The sequence below is a fragment of the Stenella coeruleoalba genome (assembly GCF_951394435.1).
Source record: "Stenella coeruleoalba genome assembly, chromosome: 9".
NCBI lineage: Eukaryota > Metazoa > Chordata > Mammalia > Artiodactyla > Delphinidae > Stenella > Stenella coeruleoalba.
The window spans coordinates 58,916,230-58,935,597 of NC_137155.1; the positions used below are offsets into that span (position 1 = coordinate 58,916,230).

The following is a 19,368-nucleotide window of genomic DNA, read 5'->3' on the forward strand; positions in this document are numbered from 1 at the left end:
GCTGTATAGGAGCATGGAGCCTCATTATTCATGCCTAGAATCAAATTGCAGCAAGGCTATATAATTATATACATATTATTTAAAAAGTGTGTTTTCACAACTATAATCTCAGTTCCTCATAACTAGCCCTCGAGGGCCCCAAATCCCACCAATCTACCTGATTCTGTACTCTTGTTTAAACTCATCTTTTTCCATTCTCATTGGTGTTGTCCTTGGTCAAGAATTCATCCCCTCTAGGCCAGGGGCCTGGAAACGATCATTTTTTAACTCTTCTCTACACTTTTTTTTTTTTTTTTTTTTTTTTTTCTACACTGTCTTTAAAACTGTGAAGGATAAGGTCAGACTCCTTCACAAGGGCTGCCACCCCTATCCAGCCATTCCATATTACTGACAATTCCCGAGAGTACCTTGCCATGCCTGCAGGCTTCTGTCTGTCCTGTTGCCTCTGCTTGGAATATTCTTTCTCCACTACCTGCCTGGCAAAGCCTCAATCAACCGTTAAAATTCAAGAGTCTCTTCCCACGCGCCTGTCATGGTCCTCCTTCACTCTGTTGGGAAACACCTATGCATAGGACATTCAAGTGCATGTTACCACTCCCACTGACCATATTATATGCATGTGATCACATGCCTCACTGCCCTTTTAGTCGAGGAGCTCAGGGAAATTCCAAGGGCAATGTTCATTCTTCACACCCCTTCATGAACTCCTGGCTAACCTACAAGGTCATGGGCCCTCCATTGCTGTACTTGCATGTAATTCTTGGTAGGGTCATAATCTTTTCTCTTCTAGGAAAGCAGGCTGTGTCTGGCTGATAGAAAAATTTAAGAGGGTTGTAATCAGTCAGAGCCTGATCAGGAGAGAGAAACCACACAGTAATTTGAACAGGGAGCATTTACTGTACAGAACTATTACCTGTGATACGGATTGCAGTGAGAAGGGATTGCCTGCTAAGAAGTAACAGGAACCCAAAAGAACACAGTAATAATATAAGGTGCAACTACGACCCCGGAGCTGAGATTAAGCGCTCAAAGCAGACCCCCTGTTCGCTCCAAACCCCTGCACCTTGTTGGAAAGGGCATGGCTAAGACACACTTGTAGGCAGAGAAATCACACCAGTGAAACTTGTTTGGAAATCCTCCTACCAGAACTGGTTTTTTTGTGCCAGTGGGCACTAGAGCACTAATCACTAAATTATTTGAACAGCATGGGTAAAAATACAGGCAATATTGCTGTGTTAATACACTATGGGAGGGAACTGGTGTTTCTGTAGGCTGGGCTACATTCATTTCAAGAGGGCAATTGCTTGCCTATAAAGTGCCTGTGAGAGTGAGAAAAGGGGGCTACTTCCTCTGGGTGGGCTTCAGCCCCCCCCAACACTCCCATAGCAGGCACCCTTGTAACAACCAGTAACAACCTACACGGCCTTATACAGCAGCTGTGAGTCCAGGAATAGATGGAACTATGCCCTGAAGGTGATGGGCTTTGGTAAAGGACAGACTGGCCTGCCTGAAAGGAAGCCCAGGTTCTAGACCCATTTTTCTAACTGGTAGTTGTGTGGTCTCAGGCAAATCACTTAACTGCTCTGGGCTTTCATTTTCTCACCTGTAAAACAAGAAGTTCAGACACTTCAAGTTCAAAAATTCTGTTATTATAGTGTCTATTAAGAGAAGCAGTGTTTACCTTTATATTCAAAACAGACCAGATCTCCAATTACATGCAATAAATTTTACAGTAGGATTGTGGTCAACGTCATGTCCCTCACCATTGACATGATATTTTTCTGGGCTGTGATCAGATCTACCAATACGAGCTCTTCCAGCTAACTTGAAATTTCCTCCTTTGCATATATATTATTTTTATATATTATAAATATATATATATTATAAATAGCCATAAACGCCTACTCTTCCACTAAGTTTTAACTGTGACATTGGTTGCTTCGCTCAGAGCCTCCAAGATAGAGTTAGATGCCCTCGTCTGTGTCCCTGCCGTGGACACACAGACTCCTGCCGCAGCCCATCCCATGGACAGTATTGTTACTGTCTCTACCACCAGATGGTAAACTCTTAAAGGGGAGGGACTCTAATTTATGCTGGCTCTGCTGTGGCCAGCGCAGCGCCTAGCACGTAGTACTCATTAAATATTTGTTGAGCGAATGAGGACTTAAATTTCTTGCAGGAGCAGTGAAGTAATATAGTAGTTAAGACAGAGGGTTCTAAAGTCAGATGAGTTAGATTTAAATCCTGGCTTTTCCATTTACTGTCTGTGAACCTATTTGAGTTATACAACCTGCCATGCTTTAATTTTTGTTGTTGTTATTTGTTAGTTTTGTTTGTGTTTGTGTTGGTTTTTTTTGGTCCCGATATTGAGATATAATTGACATATAACATTGTATTAGTTTAAGGTGGACAACGTAATGGTTGGATAGATTTATATATTGTGAAATGGTTACCACAGTAACTTTAGTTAACATCCACCATCGCACATAGTTAGTTTTTTTTCCTGTGATGAGAACTTGTAAGATCTACTCTCTTAGCAACTTCCAAATATACAATGTGATATTGTTAACTGCAGTCACCATGCTGTACATTACATCCCCAGAACTTACTCATCTTACAACTGGAAGTTTGTACCTTTTGACCACCTACACCCATTTCCCCCACCCCCTCTGGCAACCACCAGTCTGTTCTCTGTTTCTATTCAGTTTGTTTTAAATTCCACATATAAGTGAGATCATACAGTATTTGTCTTTGATTTATTTTACTTTAATTTTTCTTTGTTTTTTTTTTTTTTGCGGTTCGCGGGCCTCTCACTGTTGTGGCCTCTCCCGTCGTGGAGCACAGGCTCCAGATGCACAGGCTCAGCGGCCATGGCTCACGGGCCCAGCTGCTCTGCGGCATGTGGGATCTTCCCGGACTGGGGCACAAACCCGCATCCCCTGCATTGGCAGGTGGACTCTCAACCACTGCGCCACCAGGGAAGTCCTCCTCCCCCTCTCTTGCTGTTCTTCCTTCAGTGCTCTTAATTGCTCAAACCAGAAAACTAGAAGTCATTCTTGGTTCCTCATTCTTCCCAACTCACTGGCTCTCTTCATTGATCAGTCTGTTCTGTATTTTTAATAAACTCTTTCAAATCTGTCCACTTCTCTCCATTTTCCCTGCCACAAAGAGAATCTAAGGCACCAGTTTCTCTCCCCTGGCCCAGCGCAGCAGCCTGCTCTCTGGTCCTCTCTTTGTATCCACTCCTGCCCCTACTATAATCTGTTCCCCAACCCACCACTGAACTGAACTTCGTAAAAAGTTAGATTTCAAAACTTTTTAACATAGAAAGCTAATCCAGTACCTCCTTCCCCTGGTTAACACTCTCTGATGTATGATGAGACAGCATCCTCCAGATAAAATCCTAAACCAATAAATGTGCTTTAAGCACCTCGCTGGGTCCAACCTCTGCCCACTCCTCCGTGTCTCTCTCCCTGCCATCCCTTCCAGCACCCTCTATTCCGGCCAAAGCAGGCTCCAGGTCTTGCACTATGTTCTCCCCTCCGCCTTGGAGGTCAGGTTTTCCAAGGTCCCAAGAGCTTGATGAACCTCTTTCGACAGACCCTTTCTTTGCAGACCTTCAGTGCTTTTGAGGACATTGCTGCTGCGTGAGCAGCCGTGTGGAATGGAACTGCAGTGGAGTCATCTACCTTCTCCAGCTCAGGTTTCCTTGTGAATAAATGCAAATACCACTTCATGGTGTTTTGCTTGAACTAAGCACACATAAAAGCATATCTCTTAGAGATAAACTGCATAGCCCAGAGGAAGCCCTCAGTAATATCAGCTGTTTTTATTCTTGTTCCTGAGTGATGGGTTGAGATTGGCCTGAAGGAATTATTTCAGCAGTTTCCTTTAAACCCTGTCTGGAATGTGAAGGCTCCATTCCTTGGGGAATGCCAAGAGGCGTTTTGGAAAACTGTGGTCATGTTTTTGTTTCAAAAACTCAAGGGCAGTTGGACATCTAGGAGATGGAGAAAAAGAAAGAACCTCAGGTCCAAGAGGACAAAAAAAAGAGAATCGGATTCCGTGCTGTCATCTATATGTTTAAGAACATACCCTGAATCTGGGATTATATGACGAATGTATTTTAAGGTGTTGTCAGACCCCCCAAAAAGGGAAGTAAAATTGGGAAGAAGAGGCAATTAGCTTAGTAGGGAAATGCAATGCTAAGTTTCAGGAATGCCTGGGGGATGGCTTAGGGATGTGGTGACACCACATTGTCAATAATAAAATCTCTAAAGCCCTGGGAGTGACCATCCTCCCTGCATTTCTGATCCTAGAGACGGTGAAGGACGAGAAAGCAGCTTCATCGCCATGATCCACATGCTTCCCTCTAGCTGTCCACTGCTGTATTACTGCAGGTGGGGACTTCACATGGGACAACTTTTGCAGATAGTGGAAATCCAAGGCAGCCTTAGGTAGCTCACTGTCAGTTCCGAGGAATATGTCAACACCTATGAGCCCTGACAGACCACTCTTTGCAAGAAATCTCTCTCAGCCTGAGTTTGCAGAAGGGTATGTTTTGATTGAAGGAAGCCGCTCACATCTTCACCCTTGGACATATTCTAAGTTTCTTTTATACTGAAGCCAATTCTCAGGAATTAGATGGAGAGATTGAGGCAGAGGGAGCACAGGGGGAGTAGGAGATGTAGCCTGGTGAGGCTCCCAACAGGCATGGGTTTTGAAAGAAAGTTCCCTGTCAGTTCCCCACTGATTGTAATGAGAACGAGGGGCTGTAGGTGCCCCTGACTCTGGTATAGCCAAGGCTACAGGCACTAGGAATTTTTTGGAGGGAAGAAGGTAGTTCTTTCCAGTCTACAGGGGCACAGAGCTATGGCTTTTCAGGAATGAAGGGTAGAATTTTGCCCATTGCACCTTTTAATTGGGACACTTAGCTGTCTTATTTTTGTAATGTAATAATTAATTTGGGGGCTAGGTAACTTCACTGCAAATCAACAAGTATTTATTGAGTACATAGTACAAGGGCCTTGGGACAAAAAATAAAGTAGATACTAATATTTTTAGTCCTTCATATACTTTATAAATTTAAACCCTGACTGTGTCCTTCATTTATTTTGTATTGATTTATCAATTTATTGAAAAAATATTTATTGAGTTCATTCATTCTTGTATTTATTCAGTGTGCCTATTAGGTACCAGGCAGTGAACTAAACTGCAGATGCAGAAGAAAGTAAGATCTTAATCTATACCTACTTATAATCTTACTGCAATACAGTGTAATACAAGCAATAATAGTTTGGAGACAGGCATTGGATCATTCAGGAACCATTCAAGATGTTTTGATGAGTTAATTACATCTCAGGTATTGTGAGTGACCTGAAGGTGTTAATCGTGCTCCCAACCCCGGGGGGAAAATCACCCCCCCTGCTTCTGGACCAACATACCTGCCTACTTAAGCCAATACATAGGAGAGACTGCCAGCAGAGTGTGACGTTCTGCCTCTTAACTCCCCAAGTTTGCAGATTTCCAGAGGCTGAAGCCTCTCCCTTTATCCTCTCAACCCTTTTGACTTCTCAAGGTACACAGATCCACTTCCCAGGAACCACTACGTCTCCATTGCAGTCAGAGCGCCATGTCTATCCTCACCAATGAAAGAATGATGAAATATGCTATGCTGTATAATTTAACCTGTTCGCAGTTGGAACAGAAGCACCAGCTTGCCAGACTATCCGTTCTGACAGAATAACCTCTCTTTACCACAACTGTCAGTAGGATTTCTGCTTGTAACTCTGCGCAAGGACAGGAGATGATCGGGGAGATGATCAGGGCAAAGGCTTGTGAACCTGGACACAGTCTTCAGGACTCATGGGCAGGTCTTTCGATGAGAAAAGAGTCTGATGCTGTAGCCACAGATATTCCTCCCCGGCGGGCTGCCTCTTTGACTCAGCAGCCTCGTTTTTCCCTTGGTCTCTCAGGGAGGTGGTGAGCATGGACGACTAAGTTCACTAAATCTGATCTGATTTGCATCCTTCTTTTCTACTATTCATCCAGCCATCAAACTTCCTGTTCCTGAACTCACTGAGTGGGATACTCATTCAAATACTTATTTTCAGGCTTTTCTAGCTATGAAAATGCAGTCTTGCTTTCCGAAACCATGCTACTTCTCTGGTTAATTATAAAAATTATAGGACTTCAAAAAGGACAAAAATAAATACACAAAAATTTGTATAGAAGATTTATAGGACTTCATTCACTAGGCAGCGACTTTTACTAACTCCCTGGGAACAGTGTACTACCCAGACACATCTATACAACCACATCACCTGGTAGTTAAGAAATGGTCACAACTGCCACAAAGCGCGACAGGCTGCATGCCATAGTTAACATTGCTATAGGGCTTTATGATTAAGGATGTGCCTTCATATCTGTAATTTCATGTGATCCATAGAAAAACTATGTGTGGCAGATGCTTTAGATTATTACTGCTATATCCATGACCCTTTGACAGGGGACTTTGTGGCTCCTCCCATCAAGATGTAGAGTCTATTTCCTAACGCTTTGTCTTTGAGCTCATTTCTAGTGTCTTGCTTTGGCCAATGGAATGCGGTAGAAGTGATATTTTGCCAACTCCAATTGTATTAGTCTGCTCAGGCTGTTATAACACCACAGACTGGGTGGTTTAACCAACAGAAATTTATTTGTTCACAGTTCTGGAGGCTAGAAGTTCAAGATCAAGGTACCATCAGGGTTGGTGTCTGGTGAGACCTCTCTTCCTGGCTTACAGAGCTTCTCACCTTAACCCCGCATGGCCTTTCCTCTGTGCTTGTGCAAAGAGAGAGAGATCTCTGGTGTCTCTTCCTCTTCTTATAAGGACACGTCCTGTTAGATTAAGACCCCTCCTTTATGGTTTCATTTAACCTTTATTACCTCCTTATAGGTCTTGTCCCCAGATACAGTCACAGTGGGGATTGGGGCTTCAACATATGAATTTGGGGGAGGGGGACACAATTTGGTCCATAGCACCAAATCTAGACTCCAAGGGGCCTTATGAGCTTTGAGTCTCTCTCAGAAGCTGTCTCCCGCTTAAGACAAGTCCAGGCTAGTCAACTGGAGAAGAGTCCTCAGGAGCAGAGATAAGCTGTCTTCCTGAGGCTACCTGAGACCAGCTGGCTTGGCTGCTCACTGCAGAGGCAGGAGAGAGCCTAGATGAAACCAGAGCCACCCAGTTAAGCCAGGTCAAATGGTGACCTGCAGAACTGTGCATGAAATTCATTGTTTTAAGCCACTACGTTTTGGGTGGTTTGTTAGGCATCAAAAGCTAATTAATGTTGCAGATATTACTTTGACCCCCATTTTGTTGATGAGAAATGGAATCTCAAAGAAATTAAGTGATTGTTCAAGGTTCTATGGTTAGTGAGTCCTAAAGAGCTGCATCTTCTGAATTCAAATATTTGCTTTTTCCATTGTCCTCTGATTCTACGCCAGGAAAGATGGACTCAGGGTCTGGAAACATAAACATATTGATGTGGGGCAATTTATGATCCTTTTCCTGGCAAATTAATTCCTAATGCACTGGACTTTAGATTGGGCGAGTGTGTATGTGCATGTGTGTGTGTACGTGTACATGTACCTGTATTTCCTCTGAAGGGTACAGACCCAGGGTTTATCAGGCTATTTTATTCCAAATGAATAGTTTTATTGGCTGTGATAGATCCAGGCCCTGCATGTTTATGTTAGCGTGACTGGACCAGCCTCCGGGTAAAAGTGGGCATGGGCTTCAATATGCCCCTTAGGTGTGGACCTCAATGAGAATGTTTCCCAAAACTTTGCATGAAATGCTGAACACAGTTGTAAAAACTAGGTCAGGAAGAAAGCAAGGCTGCAGAGAAACCCTTACTGGAATGGAAGATGATTGCTACTTGAGAAGAATGATAGACAAAGGCCAAGAAGGGGGGCTTGAGTCATGGGACCACTGCTCCCCCATAATGACTTCCCTGGTACTGAGCCTCTACCTTCTTTAACAGCCATATTCCTCAGTTGCGCACTGCAAAATCTCTGGCTCATTTCCAATATTTTGCTCTTTAAGACAGTGCTATATAGAATAATTTGAACATAGATCATTTTGCACCTGTGTAAATTTTTTGGTAAAGTAACATCCTAGAAGCAGGCATGCTGGATCAAAGAATATATACTTCACAACATTTTTATAGATAAATTTTAGAGATATCATCAAATCGCCACTGTCAGGGTTGTACCAATTTACACTTCACCAGCAATGTATGAAAGTGACTCTCTCCATAGCCTCACCAGGAGAGTATTACCAAACTTTTGGATTTTTGCTACATAATAGGTAAGAAATAGTACATATCCAAGGTAGTTTTAGTTTGCATTTCTTTTCTTATGAGTAAGCTTGAGCATCTTTTGGAACATTTAATTTCTACGTCTTTTATATGAACTCTCTGTTCACATCCTTTGTCTGTTTTTCTATCACGTTATTAGTTTAATTGCTCTTTAATCATGAGACATATGCTAGTCTTGTTTCTCTAACTAGATTACTCTTAATTATATTTTACATGGCATTATTGAACTATTGTGTTCTTTAACTTTCTTGTGTTATGTTTTATATGTGGGGGGTTGGGAGGAGAATTTATTGTGAATTTCCAACCACACTGTTGATTCTCTAAGTACAGGACCCATGAATTGCATTTACTTTTTACTTGCTCTGTTCTAGTGTGAGGCTAAGTAATAACTCATCGTCAGAACTACATGGCTTACTGAATGAGTGAGAACAGAAGAATCAAATGTTGTCTGGAGGTTGGAACCTCATTTGTCATGGGTTAAATGGTGCTCCTCCTCCCCAAAAAAGATATGTCCTAACCCTCAGAATCTATGAATATGATCTTATTTGGAAAAAAGGTCTTTGCAGATTCATAAATTAAGGATCTTAAAAACTGAGAAGAGGCCACGTGAAGAGGGGGGCAGAGATGGAGTCGGGCAGCCACAACCCAAGGAATGTCTGGAGAGGAAAGGAAGCATCCTCTCCTACAGCCTTCAGAGGGACTGCAGCCCTGCCAACACCTTGATTTCAAACTTTTGGCCTTCGGAATAAATTTGTGTTGATTTAAGCCACCAAGTTTATTGTAGTTTGTTATGGCAGCCACCAGAAGCTAATGGTCCTTCACGCCTTTGATCTTGTCTCTGCCGTGTTCACTGAACACGTGTTATTCAGTTGACTGTGAAGAGAGAGAGGAATGAAGGAGATACAAAAGCACAGGAGAGGAGGGAAAATACAGGTTTGGGGGTGTAGGGGTGGAGAATGAGAAGAGAAGAGAGAGGAGAAGAAGGAAGAGAGAAAGAAAAAAATGAAATAAAAAAAGAGAAAAATGAGGTAAGGATGGGTTGGCATCTGCTCAGACATTTGGCCTTTTTCTTGGTCCTCATCTTTCTCCACGTGGCATCTCTTCTACTCTCCCTCAGCCTCTCCGGGCCCCTCAGGCATTCGGCCACACTAAGCAAGTTTATTTTTATGCTCTTTACATTTTTTGTCCCATCCCACGTTTCTGGTTTCCAACCTGCAAGCACCAGTGGGCTGGTTAGAAGCCTGAGCAGAGACACACGCTCACCCAGAAAGCTCCCCTCCACTGTTCCATCAGTCACCCTTAGCAGAGGCCTGGGATCCCCGCCATTCTAGTATTCGGGGCCTCCCCAGCCCAGGCAGGGCATTGCAAATCTATAAGCACCCACTTGGAATGCTTCTGCGGTCACATCAGCCCACTATCTGCCGCCCACAATACAAGTGAGGGAACAAAGGAAGTAACCCAGAATTGCCAAGTGTGCCCTCTGAAAAATTCCAAAGGCGGGAAGAAGATTTTGATTAATTTGCCATTTATCTTCTGGGTTTGACTAAAGTGCTTTAGACATCTCTGTACTGCCCCTAGTGGTCGCCAGCCGTTGTGTTCTCCTAAAGGACCTCATGGTTTGTAAATTCCTCACCCACTTTTTGAAATTTTCTCTGTGTTTTAGTTAGGAACTTTATTTAGAATTACTTTTACATAGAGAAGATATCTAAATATTTTTAGAATCAATTCCATTTTTTTCTTTTATGATCTCTATTATTTTAAAAAATATTTCAAAATATTCATTCTGTGAGTTTTGATAAATTATAGCATGGTATAACAACCATCACAGTCAGGATACAGACAGTTCCTTCACTCCAAAAACTCCTCCGTGTTGCAACTTTATAGTCAAACCCACTCCCCGCCACACACACACCCTTAAATCATAGTAAACAACTTTTGATCTTATTTCTATTCCTACAGTGTTGTTTTTTCCAGATTTTCATATAAATGGAATCATGCAATATGTAACTTTTTGAGCCTTGCCTCTTTCACTTAGCGTAATATATTTGATAAACATAATGCATCAATGTTGTTGAGAATATCAATAATTCCTTCCTTTTAATTCCTGAGTAGTATTTCATTTAATGCATGTACCTCTTTATTCATTTGCCCAGCTAAGGATACTTAGGTTGTTGCAGGTTTTTGTAGTTGTGAATAATGCTGCTACGATGATTTGAATACAGGTTTTTGTGTGAACCTAAGTTTTCATTTCTCCAAGGTAAATACATAGAGGTAAGAGTGCTACATTTATATGGCAAGTGCAAGTTTAACTTTACAAGAAACTGACAAACTGTTTTCCAGGGTAGCTGTACCATTTTCATTCCCATCAGTAGTGTATGAGAGTTCCAGATACTCCATATCCTTGTACTGTATTGGACTTGGTATTGTCAGTTTTTGTTTTTGTATTAAACATTTAAAAAGATGTGTAAAGGTATCATATTGTGGCTTTAATTTGCATTTCTCTAATGACTAATAACGTTGAGCATCATATCTTGTGTTTATTTACTATCTATATATCTTCTTTGGTGAAGTGTCTGTTCAAATCTTTGCCCAGGTTTTTAGGGGGTTTTTTTGTTGTTGAGTTATGAAACTTTTTATATATTATGGATATAATTCCTTTGTCAGAAATATGATTTGCAGATATTTTTTCCCAGTCTGTATCTTATCTACCACTCTCTTAACAGTGTCTTTCACAGAGCAAAAGTTTCTAATTTTGTGAATTCCAAGGTAGCAAATTTTTCTTTTATGTCTTGGACCTTTAATGTCATATCTAAGAACTTTTTGCCAAACCCAAGGACACAGAGATTTTCTTTAAAGTTTTCTTCCAAACTTTTATAATTTTATATTTCATTACATTTATTTTTTGCATATGTATATTCAATTGTTCTAGTACCATTTGTTGAAAAAACTACGGTTTCTCCAGTGAGTTATCTTGGCACCCTTGTCAAAAAATATATTGGGCGTATTTGTATGCATCAATTTATGGACTCTCTATTCTGTTCATTCATCTTTGTGTCTATCCTTTTGCAAATACTTCACTGTCTCGATCGCTGTGACTTCACAGTAACTCTTAAGATCAAGCAACATGAATCTTCCAACCTGGTTTTTCTTTTTCCAAACCATTTTGTCTATTCTAATTATGTTGGCTTTCCATATAAAGTTTAGAATGATATTGTCAATAGCTACTGATAAAAAGAATCCTGCTGGGATTTTTATTGGGATTGTAATATATCTATAGATCAATTTGAGAATTATCATCTTAATATTGTCTTTCAGTACACAAACACAATAAATGTAGTTCTTTGATTTCTTTCATCTGTGTTTTGTGGTCTTTATCATGCAAATTCTGCTAATATTTTGTTGTTTCCACCTAAATATTTCATTTTGGGGGCCATTGTAAATGATACTTCAGTATCTTTTACTTTTCCTTGCCTTATTGCACTGAGTAGTATGCTGCTAGATAGGAGTGGTGAGCATCTTGTCTCAGTCTTGAATCTTATTCCCATATCAAGGCAAAAGTATTTATTCTTCACCATTATGTATAATTTACTACATATAATTTATAATGTCTAATTATGTCTAATTTAGCTTTAAGTTTTAGTAGATGTTTGTTATCATATTGAGAAAAATTGCTGCTATTTCTAGTTTATTGAGAGTTTCTATCATAAATATATTTTTTATTTGTCAAATGATTTTTCTATAGATATTGATATAATTATGTAGTTTCTCCTTTTCAGTCTTCTTTAGTCAATGTAATCCACATTAATTTTGGAATGCTGAACTAGCCTTGCTTCTTGGTGTTCACCCCATTTTCTCATGATGTTATCTTTTGCATATGTTGCTGGATTTAACGTGCTAAAATCTTTTTGAGAATTGTTGAATCTATGTTCATGAGAATTATTGGTCTATAGTTTTCTTGTGTCTTTGTCTGGTTTTGGTATCAGGGTAATATGGGCCTTGTAAAATGAGTAGAGAGGTACTCTCTCCTCTTCAATTTTCCTAGAAGAGCGTTTGTAGAATTGGTATTATTTCTTCCTTAAATTTTTAGTAGAATTCACCAGAAAAGCCATATGAGTCTTGAATTGTCTTTGTTGGAAGGTTTTTTTTTTTTTCTTTTTTGCGGTATGTGGGCCGCTCACTTTTGTGGCCTCTCCCGTTGCGGAGCACAGGCTCCGGACGCGCAGGCTCAGTGGCCATGGCTCACGGGCCTAGCCGCTCCCCGGCACGTGGGATCTTCCCGGACCAGGGCACGAACCCTTGTCCCCTGCATCGGCAGGCGGACTCTCAACCACTGCGCCACCAGGGAAGCCCTGTTGGAAGGTTTTTAACTACAAATTCAATTTCTTTAATAGATATATGACTAGTCAGATTACCTATTTTTGTGTATGTGAGCTTTGATAGTTTGTGTCTCTCAAGGAATTGTTCCTTTTCATTTAAGTTGTTGAATTTATGAGCATAACGTTGTTATAGTACTTCCTAATTATGCATTTAATGTTCACCCCTTCTTTGTCCAGCTTTTGCTTCTGGTATATTAATTTGTGTCTTCTATCTGTTTTTCTTGGCCATTCTTGCTAGAGCTTTATCAATTATATTGTTCTTTTTAAAGACCCAGTTTTTGGTTATGCTGACTTCCTCCATTGTTTTTTGTGTTTTCAGTTTCATTGACTTTCTATTCTTATCTTTATCCTTTTCTTTCTTTGCTTTGGGCTTAGTTTGCTCTGCTTTTTCTTATTATTTAAGGTGGAAGATTAGATTACTGATTTGAGACCTTTTTTCCCCCCTAATATAAGCATTTATTGCTATAAATTTCTCTCTAAAAATGGCCATCATCAAAAAATCTAGAAACAATAAATGCTGGAGAGGGTGTGGAGAAAAGGGAACACTCTTGCACTGCTGGTGGGAATGTGAATTGGTACAGCCACTATGGAGAACAGTATGGAGGTTCCTTAAAAAACTACAAATAGAACTACCATATGACCCAGCAATCCCACTACTGGGCATATACCCTGAGAAAACCATAATTCAAAAAGAGTCATGTACCAAAATGTTCATTGCAGCTCTATTTACAATAACCCGGAGATGGAAACAACCTAAGTGTCCATCATTGGATGAATGGATAAAGAAGATGTGACACATATATACAATGGAATATTACTCAGCCATAAAAAGAAACGAAATTGAGCTATTCGTAATGAGGTGGATAGACCTAGAGTCTGTCATACAGAGTGAAGTAAGTCAGAAAGAGAAAGACAAATACCGTATGCTAACACATATATATGGAATTTAAGAAAAAAAATGTCATGAAAACCTAGGGGTAAGACAGGAATAAAGACACAGACCTACTAGAGAACAGACTTGAGGATATGGGGAGGGGGAAGGGTGAGCTGTGACAAAGCGAGAGAGAGGCATGGACATATATACACTACCAAACGTAAGGTAGCTAGCTAGTGGGAAGCAGCAGCATAGCACAGGGAGATCAGCTCAGTGCTTGTGACCGCCTGGAGGGGTGGGATAGGAAGGGTGGGAGGGAGGGAGACGCAAGAGGGAAGAGATATGGGAACATATGTATATATATAACTGATTCACTTTGTTATACAGCAGAAACTAACACACCATTGTAAAGCAATTATACCCCAATAAAGATGTTTAAAAAAAAAGAAACCAGTAAAAAAAAAAAAAAAAAAATTTCTCTCTAAAAACTGTTTAGCTTCATTGTGCAAATTTGATGTGCTACATGTTTCTTTTCATTCAGTCCAAAATATTTTCTAATTTCCATTGAGACTTTTTTTTGTCCCATGTGATATTTAGAAGTCTGTTGTTTAATTTCTAAATATGTGGGGATTTTCTAGATAAGTTTGCTATTAATTTTTGGTTTAATTTTATCATAGTCCTGATTTCAATTCATTTCAAAGTGTGCTAAGGTTTGCTTTATGGCCCAGAGTATTGTCTTTCTTGGTGAATGTTCTGTGTACACTTGAAAAGAATGTGTGTTCTGCTGTTGTTAGGTAGAGAAGTAGAGTTTGAAAATGAAAATATTTCAGTTCAGTCAAGTTGCTTGATAGTGTTTAGGACTGCTATAGCTTTGGTGATTTTCTGTGTACAGTTACCCTTGAACAACATGGGGGTTAGAGGCACTGACACCCCACTGAGTCGAAAATACGAGTACTGCTATCTCTGCCTCAAAAACAAAGGAATTGATAAATGACTCACCCAAGGGCAGGAAGCTGAAACAGTGGATAGAATCAGGACTCAAACGCTAGTTCTTTTGATTCCACATATTGTGATCCTGTTGAACACAAACATTGCCCCACGTTAGTTAATTTGAGATCTGTAAAATGAAAATACAGGTACTATATTTATTTTCTTAAATCTGCGTATAAATGGACCTACACAGTTCAGCCTGTGCTTTTCAAAGTTCATTATCTGTCCCTCCCTACCAGAATGCGAGTGTCCCAAGTACAGGACTTTGTCTTATTCGCTGCTATATCCCGAGCATCTACATGCCTGATCTGACCCATAGTAAGTACGCAGTGAACATATGGTGAATGAAAGAAGACCTAGTGAGAAAACAAGCAAAAACACTATTCTCTTGTATATTTTAAAGAAGTTGATTTGCAATGACAGAATTTTGAAATGTCTAAGAGCACATGAAAGACTTTGAGATCATCTTATCTGGAGGTTATCAATCTTTATTTCTCTGAGCATATCTGAAGGATACAGAACAAGCCAAAGCCATAGATCTCAACTTGAAGGGATGCCCTTGCTGGGGGGAATATCAGAATAGGAGGGAGGAGGAGGACCTAGGTAGAGTTTATGGTTTGAGGAACCTTTCCAGGTGATAGGCTTTTCTCGGGAGACATGTTTGTTCATGCTCTTCTTTTCTAAGCTCCTTCCACTCCTACTTCCAAAGCCCCTTTGAAAAATACCAGTCTGGTCCAACTCCTTCCTTAAAGACAGTGATTCTGAAAGGTTAATGATTTGCCCAGAGTCAAGAAGCTAGTGGAACAGCTGAAGTAGAAACCAGTATCCTGACACTGTCCTATAGGATCAAATAAGGAGCACTGAGAGTCCAGATTGTCAAAATCCATATCTCTAGAGAAGAGTTTGGCACAAAGATTTGAGAAGGGTTAACGGAATTTGGAGCCAGACCGTCATGACTCCAAATGAAGTTATTAACTTCATTCAGTTTCATTTCCTCATATGTAAATTCTGGATTTACTTGAATATCCAATAGCCACCTAAAACTCAGCACATCAAAAGTAAGTGCTCTCTTTTTCCTCACTCCAAAACCACCTCCTCCTCCTCTGTTCCGAATTTCATTAAATGCCAACTGCCTCTCCACAGAATCCCTTTCTCTTTCAACCTCCCTCACTCCCACCTTTGAGACCTACCAAATCTACGTCCTAAACGTCTCTCAAATCAAGTCACATTTTATCCATTCACATTGTCACTCCCCTGGTGTCAGACAATCATTTTTTGTTTTGTTTTTGCCAAATGACTGCAACCTTTCTAATTCATTTTGTTGCCAACAGTCTTGCCTCTGCCCCCATCATTCAACCACATGGTTGATTATGTTTTATTTTGTCCATGTTGGTCCTCTCTGCTCCCACCATATTGAAAATTTTTTCAGTCCTTTTGGAAATGTCATGCATATTCCACCCTTTGGATATTTCTTCATGCTCATTTTTATTCTGGGATTTTTTTTTTTTTTTTGGTGGCCAATTCATCCTTTTATATCTGTTTGTGTGTGTGTGTGTGTGTGTGACACATACCTTCTCTTTATGCCTCAATAAAATGTGGGTCAGACACCCCTCCAGTGTGCTTCTGTAACACCCATACTTCTCCCACACAGCCCTCACCACTCTATATCATAACTGTTGATCTGTTTACACCTTGTCACTAATCTTAATCTCTATAAGGTCAGGGATTGTGCCTCCCATGTACACTATTATACCTCAGGTGCCTAGCAGGTACTAGGTACATAATGGCTGCTTAACAAATGATATCCATTGTCATCATCTTCCTTATCTTCATCACCATCATGATTGAATAGAGTCGTGATTTACGTAAAATGCTAAGCATGATGACTGGTTGACAGCAATACAGAGTAGTTTTAATTATTTAATATTCTTATTTTCTTCACCAAAAGTTAATATTTCTGAGCACATATAATAAAACTCAAAGCAAAACACAATTACATCCGTTTGGTATTTTATCATAAGGTAACAAGTAATAAAAATATAAAATACTTAGCATTTACATGTATACGTGGACGTACAAGTGATATTTTCTCCCCAAATTCACTGACGTTCTTGAGGAAGAGCAAAAACATGACTGGAAGTTCTCTTGCACTCTGCTGACTCACATAGTAAAGGTCAAATATTACTCTATGCGTTTAAAAAATCCTTTCTGTAAACAAATCATTTAAACTTTAGCCACACCTCAACTATTCCAAGAACAGATACATTCTTAGTAGATGAACAGCTTGTAATAGGCAGCCTTATCTTTCCTAATTCTCTAACTTACTTTTAACACAGTATTGAATGGCAAAGGTCTTATAATAAGAATTGTTCCCTCTTGTATAAAGTTGGGAGGAGCAAGTTAATTATGATTGAGTTTTCAGATTATACAAGATCACTAAGGGACTCAATTTAAAATACTGACTAGCTGAAACAGAAAAAAAAATCAGTTTAATCGTTTAGCAAAATTTTATTTTCCTTAGACTAATTCTAGAAATATACTTAAGGAAAATAATTTTCTTTCTATGGGGAATTAAAACTTGAAAGAAGTATTAATTTTCCCTCTGTTTGGGTAGATTCTAGGAGGAATTGTAGGTTTTAGATTCACAGTGAGCACCATAGTGGTTTTTTTTCCTAACTAGCAAAATTAAATGATAAGGGAATTCCCTGGTGGTCCAGTGGTTAGGGCTGGCTCTGCGCTCTCACTGCCGAGGGCTCGGGTCTGATAAAATCCCACAAGCCTCACAGTGCGGCCAAAAAAATAAAAATGTCATAAAAACCACTATTCTATACAAAACTTAGTTTATTTCACAACAAACATAGCATGTTGAATATTAACAAAAATTTTGGGTTTTATTAGTTTGATTCCATGAAGTAAAGTTATTTACATAGATATTTCTACAGTGAAATCTCAACCTCTATATTTCAGGATTCACAGGGAACATTACTTATCAAAATCTTATATTTTTAGGTATGTCCCAGTGTAATAAACTGTAAGTTAAGAGAAGTTTGAATAGATAGAACAGATGACTTAGGGACAGAAGGCTTTTTTCATTACCAAAATTTTCTGCCAAAAGATTTGCCAAAAATATTCTTGAATTCAGAACCACCATAGTGCTTGTAGGTGCAGAAAAGACAAAAGGGAGAAATTCCCAAAATGAGACTAATGAAGCCCCAAATTGAAGATAAATTTATCAGCAAACAAAAATGGCTTGACTTTTAATGTAAGCTAATAGATAAATCTGATTTGCTTTGCCAAACATTGATTTATATAGGAGATAGTATAAAATCTATAAAAGGAAATACAGTGCTTTACGTAGCAGATTGTATGTTTGGAAGATTCTGCACCTTAAAACAAACAAACAAAAAACCTTTAGTTAGGGTTAAATATTAGCTAAATTGGTACATAGAAATGTCACAATGTTAATTAAGCCAATAGTTTATTTCTACCTTACCTTGTTTCACAGAGTGTTGAAGAGCTTACAAAAATAACAAAAACAATAAAATAAATATTTAGACACCCAGAAATCATGGTCTTATAGTAAGTTACTTAATAAACACTTTCTGATTTTATTTGATAACTGATTATCAAATGGAACAAAAAACAAAGGTTGTAATCTCCAGTGGGGGAGATGCAGCGGTGGGCAAGTGGGCCAGAGGTAGCCGCTTAGAAGGAGAGGGAAGAGGGGGGTTTTTTGGTGTTTTTTGTTTGTTTGTTGCTTTTGGCCACTGCCGTGAGGCATATAGGATCTTAGTTCCCCGACCAGGGAACAACCCGTGCCCCTTGCTTTGGGAGCACAGAGTCTTAACCACTGGACCACCAGGGAAGTCCTGGGAGCAGTTTTTATGGTTCCTAAAATATCTCTAGGATAACTATAAAACATGATGCCAATTAATTCGGCTTGCCATACACAATTTCTCTTATGGCAAAATATAAATTACTTTTATACCTTTGAGTTAAATAGAAAAACATTTCTCTTTGGTGCTGACATTTCCCCTTCTCATTTCTTAAAATGTTGAGCGTATTTTAAAAGACTAGGATATCAAATTATTAACCTACTTTGAGCACCAAGTTTTTATCAAACTGGGTTTGCACACATCTTGGTTTGGCTTAAGGATGGGGACCATATCTTGTTTTCAATGTGCTACAGCATTATAGGGGCCCAATAATATGTGTCGAATGCATGAATTAACAAATTAATGGTATTTGTAATCTCTGAAGATGACATGGAAAAAACTAACATATTCTTCAGCCAACCAGGACTGGATGGGACTATTGTCAGATTCAATATGATGTGTTATACTCATTCATTTCCATTTTCAGGCTCTAAAGCACATTAGAAGTCTTTCTAATGACAAGATGATCTGGGAAACCTCAAGATTATCTTGAGCAGTCCAGCTAGAAGCATAGAGTGTAGGAAGTTTTCACCTAAAAGGGACTCTAAAGGATATTTTGTCCAACTTCAACCTTTTCAGATAAGGACATTAAGGCCTAGTTGAGTCACTTGCCTAGATGACATAGGTAATTAACATTATCGATGAAAATAATACCCTGTTTCCCAGTCTAGGGCTTTTTCCACCATACAGGCTGCTTTTCCTAATTCAATTATGGAGATGATCAAATAAGGAAGAAAAATTTTGCCTTGCTTTTTACCATTTTATAAAATTTGATTTCTTTCCCAAAATCAAGATATGTTGAAACTGGATCTAGTCAAATGTGGAGAGCCAAA

The 19,368-nt window shown here is 39.4% G+C and overlaps 1 long non-coding RNA gene across 1 annotated transcript in view; it reads right to left on the reverse strand.

The window, feature by feature from the left end:
* Nucleotides 1-19,368, reverse strand: part of LOC307191814 — an 89,227-nt gene that overhangs the window by 35,879 nt on the left and 33,980 nt on the right. The window contains exon 2 of the long non-coding RNA XR_013829853.1: nucleotides 14,610-14,685. This is a non-coding gene — a long non-coding RNA (uncharacterized lncRNA). The remainder of the gene's footprint in view (nucleotides 1-14,609; nucleotides 14,686-19,368) is intronic.